Source organism: Cavia porcellus, unplaced genomic scaffold (genome assembly GCF_034190915.1).
Source record: "Cavia porcellus strain 051 isolate PalLab524CR breed Dunkin Hartley unplaced genomic scaffold, mCavPor4.1 scaffold_8, whole genome shotgun sequence".
NCBI lineage: Eukaryota > Metazoa > Chordata > Mammalia > Rodentia > Caviidae > Cavia > Cavia porcellus.
Window position 1 is genome coordinate 84,412,009 of NW_026947491.1, and position 13,140 is coordinate 84,425,148.

Genomic DNA, 13,140 nt, shown 5'->3' on the forward strand with positions numbered 1-13,140 from the left:
GCCGCCAAATCTACCATTTGCCAAGAGCCTATTGTAAATGTCACATCCCTGATTAGACACAAGAGGGTTTCTCGTGGCCCTTGCAACCCTCACACATTTTTTAAATTTAAGTAATTTTTAAACATTCTAAGGGTGAAAAATCTGTGTGATGGAGCCTTGGCTCCCTCGCCATGAGGCAATTACAGCAGATATTTTCTGACTTTAATAAGGAACAGAAAAAAACCAGCTTCGATCCCAAGATATCTTGCGTAATGAAAAATGGAGGTTGCTTCTGTTTTAAGTGCTGATAAGACTCTCAACACCAGATGTGCATAAACTCCCTCTCCTGGCTGGAGCCCGAGCGGGTTCCATTCATTAAATGCTCTGATATCAAGATGCAGGTAAGAGACTTCCTTCCCCCACAGTTGCTGCAGATTCAAGGCACGAAGAGCCATATTTGAGGTGGAGAGGCGCGCTCTAGAACATATTACTTCATGATCTGGGAGAGAAGAAACCACAAAGAAATAAAAGGAACTGTGGGTTGTGGTTTTTAAGATAAACACTATTTCATGACCCATCTCTTTTTGGGTTCACTGCGTTTCCAAAACTCCACAAGGAACAGCCAGTCAGGGCAGCTCAGGCTTCCCGAGATGCCGCAGCCATGTGTTCCTAGTGGAGGCCAACCACCGGGCAGTGGTCAAGGCGCGCCGCCCAGGGCCAGGGTGCCTGGGTTTGGAGGCCAGCTCTGCCATGACCAGGGCGTCACCTGGGGTGACTTATTTCCTCACCTGCTAAAGGAGGGCGGTTATGATCTTCATTGTGTGGGAGTGGGAGGATGATCTGAATTAGTGTTTGCAAAGTGCTCAGAACTAGACTTGAATGGTATGCACTCCGGGCATGGTGCTGCACACCTGCAATCCCAGTACTCAGGAGACTGAGGCAGGAGGATCACTGCAAGTCCAAGACCAGCCTGCGCTACAAAGTGAGCTCAAAGCCAGCCTGAACTCCACAGTGAGATCTGCACCAGAATCTTCAAAAGCTTATTGGCATAGTGCAAGAAAGAGCAATTCTACTGGAATGGAATATAATTTTAAAATACTATAATGCATGATATCATCACACTAGTAGCCATAAAAAACTTGTTCAGAATGGAGTACACATAAGTGGAACACTGATAATGAAATATATGTAGATTAAATATCATACCTATGCCTTATAAATAAAGGTTTTATAATTTTTCATAAATACAATAAATATTTACAGAAAAAACGAACCTGCACCAGGTCCTGCATCTCACTGAATCTAAAAAGTAAATGTAATTTTTAAAGGATACTCCTATGCCCACAAGCCTAAGATAGTGCTTTATGGAGACTTATCTAATTCTGAGTAGTTTAATCTAACTTTTAAAAAGATATAAACCAGGTGGGGTGATGCCTGCCTGTAATCCCAGCACCCGGGAGGCTGAGGCAGGAGGATCGCCCAGAGTTCAAGGCCAGCCTGAATTACAAAGGGAGTTCAAGGCCAGCCTGAACCATATGGTGAAACTCTGCCTCAAAAAAAAAAAAAATAGATATAGTACCTTAACATAACTAAATTTCAAAATCTCAGTATCTGACCCTTATTTTGTTATAAGTATCATTAGTCTTCTCTGTAAAAAGGATAATTTTCTATAATCTTCTAGTTTTAGTAAATCTAAGATTCTGAAAGATGCTTTCCCTGTCCAAGTCTTCAAGCCAAACAGAGGAAAACTGCCTCCCAAACCTTGCCTAATCACTGCAACACTACATCTCCGAAAAGCTCCCTTAAACCACTTCTGCAGAGCCCGTCTTCATAGATCTCAGCTATGGGGTTTTGGACTGGGTTATGCGTGCCCCAGGACCTGGGGAGTCTATGATATTTCTTCCAGGGTTTTCCATCTATGTCTTATTCAGCGCTGCCACTAAATCCTGTTACCCTTCGGTCAGTAATGTCCCTCAGGTCCACCCACCTCAGTCCCTTCACCTCCTACCTCCCTCTACGAAAGGCAGAGCTCAACCAGCGTGGCTGCTGTCCCTGTTCCCCATCAGTGAACTGCATGGGGAGCCATTCCACCAAGGTCTAAACTCCATCCCAGGGAGCAGCAGCGCTGTCCGTCCCTGTCCTGCAGTCCTTGTCCTTCAGTCCGCGGAGAACCAAGCCCCAGGCGGTTTCTCCTGTCCTGACTACATCGTCACTGTCTCCCTCCTGCCCTCCCCGCCCACCCACAGATCTCAGCTCTGCTGCACAGCAAACACACTTCTGTACTTTGTTCTTTTTAAGCCTCAGTATTTTCATTTCCTCCTGGACAAGGCGTTCCCAAGGCCTCCTATCCAAATCCCATGTCCCCAAGCTCTGTTCCACCACGTCTCTCCACGCACCTCTTCCTCAGCCCTTCTGGCTCCTGTTACATTGCCGAGGGGACCTCTATTGTTCAGAAAGTTTTTGTTGGACTTTTTACTGGTTACAGAAAGGATCCCTTTTTCAGGTGCCACACAACACAACACAAAATACCTATTTGTAAAACCAATTTCTCTATGCTACAGAGCAATATATCCCAAATTCTAGGTAAGATGCACAGCAAAATATATACATTTACTAACACAAACGCACATATGGATATGTATGTGTCCATTTGTGTACAAATGTAATTGCAACACAAGTTTTATATAATAGTATTTTCTTAACTACATGCAACAAAACTTTTAAAATACATTTTTGGACAACTGCATATGAGGAACATACAATTAATGAGGTATATTTTATTCATTATGCAGAAAATATTCTTATCTGCAGATGCCTATCAGAAACAAACTGCTGATGTCTTTAGAAAACCCACTTTGAAACAGGACACCCCCACACACACACACACAAACCCCAAATATGAAAGCTTTTGTTACTGAATCTGGATAAGGAAGATGAATATCTGCTTTGCTGATCCTCCTGCTTTTCCCTACGAAAACATAAAGAGGTATTTGCTACTTGTTAAATGTATTTTTCCTTTTTTAGACAGGGTCTCGCTATGCAGTTCAGGCTGACCTTGAACTCACTTTGTAGCCCAGGCTGGCCATGAATGCACAGCGACCCTCCTGCCTCGGCCTCCAGAGTTCTGAGATTACAGACATGTGCCACCACACCTGGCTCATTAAATGTATTTTGTAACGCACTCACGGATTTCAGGCTTGTTTGAAAACTAGTGCTTTCTAATTAGGAAAAGTATGTCCTGTTTGCAACTGTATCTAAGGAAACTCTAACATTCTGAAGAATGCTCTGCGGTTACTCTCTGGCCAGTGGGTCAATAAAATACTCAATTTTCCATTGTTATGAGTCCACTGTCTTCCCTGCAAAACTCTTTCCATGGAAGCTTCTATGACTCAGTAGTAGCTTAGTAGGGAGGTATAAGATTTTTTTTAAGCCAGGGTCACACTATGTAGCTCAGCCAGGCCTTGCACTCACTTTGTAGCGGAGGCAGGCCTCAAACTCACAGCAATCCTCTTGCCTCTGCCTCCCAAGTGCTGGGATTATAAGGTGTGCATTACCACTTCAGTGAGGTTTAAGATAAGGACTAGCAACTGCAGAGATCACAGAATCCGAATTTACCCCAAGAGTCACATCCTAAGAATAATCCTTGTGGTTTTATCAGAGCTTTAAAAGGATTTCTGGGGACATCAGGAAATCAGGACAATAGCTTGAAGCCAAAAATGCTGTAGTGACCTGCACAATGGCTAAACTTTCCCCTTCCTTCCGTTTACGTTTCGGTTTTAGTAAAACAACAGGTTCTGAGAACAGCATCAGTATTACCTCATTTAACTGATACTAAAAAGTAACCTAGTGAGGGAGGGAAATTCCTAGATAACTGAGATTCCTGCCTGGTAAAGCAAGATTCTGGATTTTTAAAAATTTCTAAATTCCCAGGACTGAGTTCCTGTTGACCAGCATCACCCACAGGATCGAATTTGGACCGTAGCACGGCACAGTGACGGCCAGAGATACCTGACCCAGGTCGACCAGACATCCGTATTGCAGTTCTCTTTCTGGACCTCTGGTCCCTACCTGAGAAGAGGACGTCAAGGTCCTTGCAGCCTTTACACCCCCTACTCCATTAGCATTGTGTATGTACGGCTGGCGGCCCCACACAAGATGCCAATGTTCATCCTGAACAAAATCATCTGCACGTACAGACTAACTTAAACTATCTGCCCTTCCTGACAACAGACCTAACCAAAATGAAAATTATGCAACCAGTAGTTTAAAACCACATGCGGCCAGTGAAAGGAGCAATTACTAACACATAACACAGGTGACTCTCATGGGTATCATACTTAAGGAAAGAAAACATGTAAACTGCGAAGACAAGCTCAAGAGGCCAGGAAAGGCGCGGTAGGGAGAACAAGTCACCAGAAGATGGCGCTATGGAGCACTGGCCACTGAATGGGGGGGGGTTGGCAAGGGAAGCCCCATTCATGCCACTGTGATTGCGGGATGTACACAGGTAACTGCGGTAAAGTTACAGCTCAAATACATAAAATAAAATAAGACCTAAGACGCAAAATGATCTTAGGTCATGAAAATGTAAGAGCTGTCAACATCGCTCTATAGCACCAATACCACTGCAAGTACTCAATGAATATTTAACATACAACACAGTGTGAGTCTAACAGGGAAAGAACTTTAATCTCATGAGTGTGTCAATTTGTACTGCATTTTGTCAGCTCTTTAACATTACATCTTTAGTTTCTGTTGCAGTCAGGGGTTGTGCAGAGAACAATCAGAATCAGGACACAGAGTTTATAATATTATTTTTATAATGGTCACCCAGAGTTAGCATAAGAAAATGCAGGAAATCTATCCGCAACACCAAAAAAATAGAATATTTAGTCAAGGGCCTAAATCCCACAGCAATGTCCCACATGAATCCAGATGAAAACCCAGAGCTCTTGACAGTGCCTCCCATGAGTCCAACTGGAGGTCCAGAGCCCACAAGATGGACTCACACCAGTCTCTTTTATGGATCCGTGCTGGGAAGGCCCAAAGGCCAGCGGTGGAAGCCAGAAAGTCCATGCCAGCAGGGTGAAGGAGCTGTGCTGGTGGGATGAGTGTTCTATGCGGGAGCCGAGAAGTCACACTCACAACAAAGACCAGGGATGTCCTGAAAGATACCACAGCCATCCTCAGTGACATGGAGGCCCTGAGGTCCTCCGATTACAAGCACAGTCAAGTACATGCCAGGAATCAATGCTCGATGTGAGGACCAGCGCTTCTCCAGGAGAACCAACGGCTCAAACAGCAACTCGTAAGAGAACCCACAATGCCTCAATGCAGTAACGCATTAACGCCCTCCTTCTCCACTTCTCTATTTATGCTGGCAACTTTCCTCAGGTGGAGCATCTACGCTCAGCACCATGCTGATGTAATCCAGCCAGCATTAAGTGGACTGCCAGTTCTTAATCCCTAACAGTTTCCAAAACTTTTACAATTCTAGCTAATATTTGTTTCAGAACACAAAAGCACAAATGAAAAGGAATGGAAATCTATATGGTGTATTAGCAAGACACGAACGTCGATGGTATAAATGCATTAGGTTCAGACGCAAATGTATTTAATTTTAAATTCTGCAAAATACAGCAAAGTTCTAAATGTGATGCAGAGTGCCAATGTCTTGTTTCACCGCCTAACAGTACTTAGCGAATGCTTCTCAAGATGCCAAACAGCGTACAATTAAGGACTGACTTACACCAAACTGGTTTATGACAGCTGACAATCAGTTCATTTAGGTTCCAAGCCGCGTCTATCAAACACAGAATTTTCACTTGAAAAATGTTCCGGGCACCTTGTGTGAGCCAGGACTGCGCTAAAAGCACTGGGGTCAGAAGGCAGAGAGGAATGCACTCAGGCCTGGCAGTGTTCACAGTGTGGGCAGGGAGACATCAGAACTCCCACAGCAACCTCAGGGAGGGAGGAAGGGAGGGAGGAGGTCCGTTGTAGGTGCTTCCCGGAGAGGCTCCCAGGAAGCAGGCATCGGACTTGGACTTGGAGGCAGGGGCTTGGCAGCAGCCAAGGGAGCCGAGCACAGAGTGCAGCACACCTGCAGGGGGAAAAGGCGGCGTGTTCGGGAATCGGGAAGCTGCCTGGGTGTCTAAGCGGACAGTGAGTAAAGGGGCCAATTAAAGTCAGGGCACGACTGAGGACTGACAGAAACTCGGGCCGGGTGGGCATGTGCGCAAGACAGAGGCTGGGAATCCGCAGCATACCCGCCTCCAGCAGGGACATGGCCTTGCCAGTCTTGACACTGATCATGAAAATAAAATACTGACAGAGACATTAGAAAAGCAAAAAGAAAAAAAGGGAAGAACAAAAAATCCTGTCACAAACAGACTGTGAATAATAATAATAATAATAATAATGATTGTGTTACTAGGAGTTCCAACTTCACGGTATATTCTGATCACCACTTACACTCGTCTGTGACTCTTACTGTGCCTGAAAAACAAACCTAGGTTATATGAATACAAGAAAACAAGGGGGGCAGCGGGGTGGTAGCAGGCGGTCTGGGAACGCTAAGATGCCAGCATCTCTTCACTCTGAGAACCGCAATAGATGGAGGCACGGGTCTGTACCTGGCACACAGCCCTAACACGCCCAGAGCCCGGGAGAACGCTGGGCTAGGGACACCTGCTCCGAGCTCATTACAGAGCCGCCTGTGTGCAGAAACACTGCCTAAAAACATTCATTTTAGCCCCAAAGGGTAAACTCCTTTCTTAAGAGATTTTATTCATGCCTAGTTCTCTAAGAAAGAAGAGTTCTGGGATTTTCTCTTTGCCATGGGAAAGCTGATGACTCTAAGGGCCGCTGTCTTCCTTACGGCGTCCACGATGTGGTGCATACCGAGTTCGACTCAGTCCACCAACTTTATTCAGAATTTCAAAATGCTGACATCCACCAAGTGAGAGCACCGTGAAACCTCATTCAGCCCAAGATAGTACTCTGGACTGAATGAGCTGAAGTTTCTTAATGTCTGTACTTTGATCCCTCTGAGATCACTCACTGCTTTAAATGTTGTTAGGACTGTTGCATTATTGAAGTCACTGTAAACATATCTGTAAATATCACAGTCTCTGTGTCAGAAAGACTTTGCTTGATTGCTTTTCACGCTGGATAAGAATGTGGTCAACAGTTGTGAATACGTACTTCACCTTGAAAGATTCCAAGTGTTCAATCCTATGTGATCAGAGGCAAGGGGATGTTTATTTCATTAAGGGGAAAATCCTTCAAGGAACTAAATCATGTTTAAACAGCAAAGTGACAGGTGTAATTATGCAAGAATTAAATGGCAAACAGATTTGTGTACGATCATTAGTTTCCTATTATGCAGCATCTTTCATCAAAAATCTCAATAAATCTTTACCACTGTTCTTAATCTACATTCTGATTCTCTCAAAGTGTTACAAGTCTGTTCTGGTGTGATGAAAGGCAGTCAGTCCTCAGGACTCGTGGCTGTGGTCACATACAAGCTGTCTACGGGATGAGGCTGCAATCTCCAATGTCAGAAGTCTAGGTCCTCCATGTCTTGACCCAACCCTGTCCTCTGCCCAGACTTTGTATTTTCACCCGCTTACCTGGACTAACTGGCCTGACCAGCTGACCTTGTTCTGGTCAAGCACTGCGGGCCCAGGTTTCTGCCATGCTATCCCCCTGCCACCATCTCCTGAGTGCTTGTGGCTGCCATTGGCACGACGGGAGTTTGCTGGAGTTCATCTCTGGTGTGCACTGCGCTCAGTGTCTCAAAGAAACTAAGCAGCTGGATGAGGTTGCAAAGCAGGAGGAGTGAACGTCTGAGCCCAGGGGTCTGACTGTGCAGCCTGTGTTCTTCCCAGAGCCTCAGGTTTCCTGGAACGTCCTTCCCAATTTTTATCTACCAAATCTTTAAGGTTCCTTGAGTTTCTGGCTTACTTTAACTTTTCCCACATGAGGTCAACTCTGATCACCCCAGTCTAATAATCATTCCTATTCAGAACCCTTGTGGCTCAATCGTTTACTGCCTCATATTAATTATTTTTATTTTTTGGCAGGCTCAGAACCTCATATTGTCCCTTGAACACAGCAGGCCCTTAATTGTTTTTGTAAGTGAGTCATTTTGCTGCTTTGGTATATTTTCTATGGGCACAACGCCTGATAGATAGGATAATTTCAGGAATGGAATAAAAGATGATTCAACAGCGAAAGTATTTACAATTTTGCAAATGAAGATCAGAGCACAGGGTTAATTTGGAGGATGAAAAATATTAGAAATCCAAGCACTTCCCAATTTTTTCACTTCACTAATTTTGGGACATTTGCTTGTTCCCTCAGAGAGGTAAAAGAACTAGAGTTCTAAGAAGCCCAGGTGGACAACCCCGAAGCTGTAGATGAGGAAGCTTTTCTTACATTGCGTCAGGGAGGGAAACGTTCTCCAGCAGCTTCTTGGCGGACTGCCCCTCGGGTCCTGTTGCTCGGGCTGAGTCACCAGTCCACTCCAGCTGCAGGAGAGCTGGGGCCTCAGCCTCTGCTGCGGGAGAGGCCTGGGCACCAGGCAGAAAGTGAAGGCAAACGTGTGCCCGTGGGAAACCCACGAGGTTTGCAAACCCTCCGTGTCTCAGCAGATGGGACATCATGCGAAAGGGCTACTTCTGAGGGGTGCGACAAAGAACCCAGCTGCCAGGGGCGGGCTGTCCCAGAGGGAGAAGATGAGAACTACAACCTGTGATCTTTTAGCCACTACGTCATAAACACATTGCTCTTCCGTATTTTTTTTTTGTTGTTGTTAAATACTATCTCCTTCTATTCCATCATAAAGAAAGAAAGTCAAGGAAGAAAAAATAAAGTCTATCCCATTTGAACTTCCATACAGGTCTCAAAACAGGTAAGAGACCTGAAGCACAGAACTGGGGATCCGAGCATTTACAAGCCTTCTGCCTCTTTCTTCTCTTTTCCTTGCTGCTTCTAACATGACAAGTCTGTTATCACAGCGCTGTCACCACTAGAGGCGTCCATCAATAATGAACCACTGTGAACAGTTGTAACACACTGGAGAACTGTGGCCACTGTAAGGGAAGCGGGTATGAGTGGGCAGGCTGTCCAAGTCAAACCGGAACAGCACGCAGAGCTGAGAGCACAATACACTCTCACTAAGCTTTAAAAGCGTGGGAGGGGTGTCCTAGAGGCATGCAAGTCACTCTACTTAAATGGAAATTTCTAGAAGGCTAAGCATTGTGCATGGTAGTTAACTGTGGAGAACAGGATTGGGAGTCTTGGAACAGAGACTGTGTGTGTGTGTGTGTGTGTGTGTGTGTGTGTGCACGTGTGTGTGCATATGGGGCAAGAACTCTATCACGAGACTCTCAGCCCTATTTAAATTTTATTTTGAGACAGCATCTTGCTAAATTGCTCAGGCTGGCCTTGAACTTGCAATCCTCCTGCCTTGAACTCCTGAAAAACTGAGATTATAGGTGTGTGCCACTTGCCCTGCCAGGAAACCTTTTTGTTTCATATTCTTTGTGACACGGCTTGTATTTTATTTACCTTACTGCCATATTTTTAACAAATACATGCTGCATCCTCAAACTGAGACTAAGATCCAAAAAGCTGCAAACTTTCAGGGCTATGATTTTTACTAACAATATCAAAATAACTGGCCTCCAGGACAGCAGGGACATTTACAGCAACAAACTAACTTCACAACTTAGTGCTCATCAGGTTATGTTTACAAAAGTAACTCCCTTCTGAAGAGCTCTTCAACTCAATTTCCCAAGGAATGAAAACCATGTCTTAAAAGGTATTCCTAAAAATGTTTCAGAGAACAAACCTGGGATTTTCATGACATAAATACGAGTTTGCAAGTAAAAAATAATCCAAGGAAAATGCTGAACATTAATATTAAATCTCTTATAGAGCTCTTCACAAACTACCAACTTCCCAAGGTACCAGCACAACCAGGACACCTCTACCAAGCACATTTCCAGTGCGCACGGCTCTGAATCTGTACTGCGTGGGCAGACACTCCCACAGGAACTCTTCACTGTGACAACCACGGCACTACTCCAGGGCAGCGCAGGACAGGGGAGACACACACATGTGCACTCGCTGTGAAACGCCACCTCTGTTCATGATGATGACGGGCTGCGTGTATCCGGGCTCCCTGAAGCGTCTAACGGAGCTGAAAAGTTCCCGCCACGTGGTGTCATCACCTGCCCTGATGTCATGGCATGACACATCCTTCACACCTTCATGCACACCTGGTGGAGACACAGCTGCCACTGCATCACCAGTCACATCAAAAAGCCGCACCTACGCCTGGGAGCCGCACATAACACTTGAGGACAACAGAGGACTCTGCTACTGGTTCATGCATTTACTATACTTACTGACGCGCTCTTACATACAAAGAAAGGAAGCTAACTGTGCACCAGCCCCTGGCGTGGCATTCAGGTCCAGAAGACACCCGTCACACAGGAGGGGATGGATCCCTGCCTATCACTGTCGCTGGTGACCTCCCCGGGGACAAGATATGGAGGTGGAAGACAGTGATCCTGATGGTGCTGACCTGTGTGGGTCTAGGCTACAGGTGTGTCTGTGTCTTCATTTTGAACACATGATGCTCAAAACTAAAATAAAAGATATTTCTAGAATAGAGACACATGCAAAGAAAATATCTCTGCACAGCTACATGATATGTTTGTCTTTGAAACGAAGTGTTGTGACAAAAGCCAGAGTTTAAAAAATTTAAAATTATGTAAAGTAAAAAAGTGACTTTAGCTGGGTGAGGTGGTACATGCCTATAATCTCAGCACTCAAGAGGCTGAGGCAAGAAGACCACTGTGAGGGCCAGGGACTTAGCTCAGAGGCATAAGCACCTGCCTGGCAAGTGCATGGTTGTGAGTTCAATCCCCGGTACCAAAAAAAAAAAAAGAAGACCACCGTGAGTCTGAGGCCAGCTTGCACTGCACTGCCTCAAACCACCCCCCATGCAAAGTGACATTAAGCTAAGGTTAACTTTTTACTGAAGAAGGAATTTTAAATCAGTTTGGTGTGGTCTAAGTGCCGGCAGCCATGGACAAGTCCCAGGTGCAGCATGCTGTGTCGCTGACAGGCATTTTCACCATACCTTTCCCTGTGTCCCTTTGTTTCGCTACACAAGCACTGCCTAGGTTACACCCGCTACAGGCTGTAGTATCCTATGTCACTTCCAGGTTTATCGCTGGGAGCAACAGGCTGAACCCGCAGCCGAGGTGCACAGCAGCTCCAGCCAGGTGTCTGCAAGCTCACACCATCCCATTCACACAGCACCACAACCACCTAACAAAGCACTGCCCAAAACATGTGCCCTACCTAGAACACAATCCTGGCTCTGTGACCCAAGGTCGTGTTTGTCACCGAAGGCTTAGGGGTGTCAGGAGCTTATCCAGGACTGTTTACAGGTAGCCCTGGGACCCCGGGGGTTAGCCTGTCTCATCTATCTCTCGGTGCCAGTGTTTGGTTTTGCTTTCAAACACAGCTTCTATAACAATAACTCCGAAAAGCAATAAAACCACCTGTTTAAGGTTGAAATTAGTTTCTCACAAGCCAAAACTGAACAGGATTACTTTCACTAAGAACAACAACAAAAAATTGGTGGTTATAAAATTTAAAATGAAACAATACTAAAAGCAGATTGTAAGCGACATCTGAAATATTTACATTTAACTATTTTTTATTAAACAGTTCAGTAGTAGAACATGCACAGGCCCCCCAAGACCCAGAAATCCTATCCCTAGGTTATGAAGAATGCATTAGAAATATCACAGAATCATCGCTCACAAGAGGAGGCAACAGAACAACCCAATACCTACAGGTCTGTGGACAAAAGAATGGAAGCACATGCACATGTGAGCACACGCTCACACACACATAAGGTGCATGCACAGTGGTGTGACATGAACCAGAGCCATAACAATTTGAATGTATGAAAGACGCAAGTTAAAGAAGGACACGTTCAGGGTAAATCCCACATTATGAAGCTCAAGGGCAGGCTTAGGTAGAAGCGCCTGAGTGGTAACAGGGTGGAGAAAAGCAAAGGCAGTGATTAACACGAATCTCAAGACACAGAGGGGTAGGGGAGAAGGCGTGTGATGGAGGGGTCCCCCACCCAGGGCAGGAGGGCACTGGGTCAAGTCCAGCACCTTACACCTGGTCAGTGCACAGGGCTGTTTCCTGGTGGTGGTTTCCCCCTCTCTTAATGGAATTACACCTTCTCTGTGTAATATTTAACCATTTATAGACATTTTAAAATAAAAACTATGGAACAAATCACATAGTAAACTAAACTAAATCTGTTCATTTAATGTAGAAGGAATAACATCTTTCCACCCACTGTCCTACTTTGGGTTCTAGTCTTAACTTTTCAGGTCATAACGTTAAAATCTCAACCAGGTCTCGGGCGCCCAGGCCTTCCTCAGGCCACGCCTACAAAGGGCACAGTCTTTCTGGGTCTTCATCCTCACCAGGACCACACCAAGAGCGAGAGGGAGGAAATCCTGTGCTTCCCTGGGGCCACGGGGTTAGCACGGCAGTGTACCCCATCCCAGCCGGCCCCCAGATGGCTGGAGGGGAGAAACTGAGAGGGGAGGAGGAAGGGCAGGCCAGCACCCACCGAACCCCCTCTGGCCACCATCCCACACCCCACCACGGCAGGACCTGGGCGCCTCCAGAAGGCCCTGCCCACAGCGGCCCAGTCTGCGGCTTTGTGAACAGCACGGAAGTAGGCGAGGCTGTTGTACAAGCTGCGTTCTAGCAATTTGCCCTTTCAATTTCCACTGAAAGCACCGGGGTCCGGCTCTGCCAGCTGTTCCATTTGTGGTGCAACGAGACTGCAGGCTGCTCTGCTGTTGGAACAACAGCCCCCTCTGATTTCTCTTTTAAATAACAGAAGTTTAACCTCCGAGATGAGGTGCTGATGGATCAACTCTAACTGGATCCCCGCCCCTAGCTATCTGCTTTAAGGGCTGGAGACAGTTGTCAACAGCATGCTCACCTTTATACAGACTACCAGAGGAAAAAGTCCTCAGGTGAGTGGATTGCAACACCTTACTGTCGAGGGAAGGAGAGATTCCATTCACTTTGCAGCAATACACA

The 13,140-nt window shown here is 45.8% G+C and overlaps 1 protein-coding gene across 5 annotated transcripts in view; it reads right to left on the reverse strand.

Moving 5' to 3' along the window:
- Window positions 1–13,140, reverse strand: part of Tmcc3 (transmembrane and coiled-coil domain family 3) — a 245,548-nt gene that overhangs the window by 19,655 nt on the left and 212,753 nt on the right. The window lies entirely within an intron of this gene.